Genomic DNA, 2,171 nt, shown 5'->3' with positions numbered 1-2,171 from the left:
AGAATATGTTCCAGGAACACCATCTTTCTGTTTCTGATGTTAACCAGCAGCTTCCTTTTGCAACCTCTTCTTGATAAAACGTCTTCACCTGAGGTGTGACTTGTCCAACACGCCTTCAAGATGTTTTTTAAGAACCACAACTCAGTTGCTTTAGTTCTCCTTTCCTGGAGATACTGTTCAACATTATGATTCATATGTAAGAATTGGTAAAACATAGCAATCTAAAGCTCTCAACTTCATCCCAGCAGAAATATTATTATTTGTCCATATTTGTATCATTTTCAGACATGAACTAGAACAAAGTAGACTAATTTATAACTATCTTGACACGATTTACTGAAGAACAACAGCAAGTTCATAAACTTGATATTTAGAAAACTTAAACATAATCGAGAGGGAATCTTCAATGGCTGCGGCTACAATTAGCTCTGAAATTGGTAAAAAGAGGAAGCTATGGACTAAATGTTTGTACTTGGAAAATCTCAGAGCCATTCTATGAGCCGATTTGCCGTAGATAAAAAATGGAGCAGATTTTTAGTGTGAAATGTATTACGAAAATAACTTTCATGAGTGTGCAATTCAACTTCAAGACTCTATACCATCTAAATTCAAAAGAATGTTTGTTAAAATTTTGATTCAACGTTATTAAATCTGTAGATTCCTAGGTGAAGATCCAGAGACACCCTTGATTATGTTCTGTACTGTTGCTTGGAGCACGTGGATAGTCCCCGCTGGTACAGCGGTAAGTCTACGAATTTACAACGCTAAAATCAGGGGTTCGATTCTCCGCGGTGTACTCAGCAGATAGCCCGATATGGCTTTGCTGTAAGAACAATACACACACGTGGATAGATTTTACCACTGACTTTATGTTCATGGATTTTCACTTTGCTTACTACGGATTGTGTATGACTTGTTGCAGGTCTTTCTCTGTGCTTACTACGGATTGTGTATGACTTGTTGCAGGTCTCTCTCTGGAAGGTTGTAGCACTCCAAGTTAGTCAATAGTCCTTTATTTCCAAATTTCATGAATTACAAAGGATGTCTCGAACCTGGAAATTTTAAAACTCCGACATTAAAACAAAATTTACGTATAAATGAGTGTATAAAATAGCTTATTACATGCCCTTCTTACAAACAATCGATTTACAGTGGCATGATTCTGTCTAGGTAATGCCAAATGATCTCAAAGTGTAATTCGAATAAATTCCGTTCCACCAATATGTATGAGTTGTGGCTCACGTGATTTGATGATGTTTATAATTAATATTATTTATGTGTAACATGCAACATACTTAACCAATTGTATAATTGTAGCGATCCCATAGTTAAAGACGCACATTTTCATGCAGCGTGAGAACAAGTGACAGTAAAAGTGTGTGTTTTCTTATAGCAAAGCCACATCGGACTATCTGCAGAGCCCACCGAGAGGAATCGAACCCCTGATTTTAGCGTTGCAAATCCGTAGACGTACCACTGTACCGATAGTGAAGTGAGTGTTAATATCCATACCAGCCGTTTTGAGATACATTTTTATTTCAAGTTTGTTTCTCGTCATCAGAAAATGATAGTTCTGTTTTCTTTGAATGTTTAGTTATTATTACCAAACAATAGATTTTGGTAGTTTAATCACTGTAGATACTATTTTGTTAGAAGCGTTTTCTAGAGAAATATACAGACATGTATATGTAGTTAAGTTTGTTTTAACTTTAGCAATTTATTTATTTTTAATCAAGAATCAAATGGTTTACTCTAAATATATAAAGGACAAAAATCTGTCTGTCTGTCTGTTCGACGTAATCCGAGGGTCAAGGGTTCGAATCCCCGTCACACTAAACATGCTCGCCGTTTCAGCCGTGGGAGCGGTATAATGTGACAGTCAAATCCACTATTCGTTGGTTAAATAGTAGCCCAAGAGTTGGTGGTGGGTGGTGATGACTAGTTGCCTTCCATTTAGTCTTACATTCCTAAAATTACGGATGGCTAGCGCAGATAGCCCTTGAGTAGCTTTGCATAAAATTCAAACCAAACCGTAGCAAACAATTACATTGTAATGACTATATCTAAAATATTCTGATTTATGGTTCACAAAATATTTAAATTCATATAGAGGTCAGGTCAATCGATTTTTAAAATTCTTTCTCGTGAAATAATTATTTCCCGGCATGCTG

The sequence above is a fragment of the Tachypleus tridentatus genome, chromosome 4 (genome assembly GCF_004210375.1).
Source record: "Tachypleus tridentatus isolate NWPU-2018 chromosome 4, ASM421037v1, whole genome shotgun sequence".
Taxonomy (NCBI): Eukaryota; Metazoa; Arthropoda; class Merostomata; order Xiphosura; family Limulidae; genus Tachypleus; species Tachypleus tridentatus.
Note: the sequence above shows the minus strand (reverse complement) of the source record.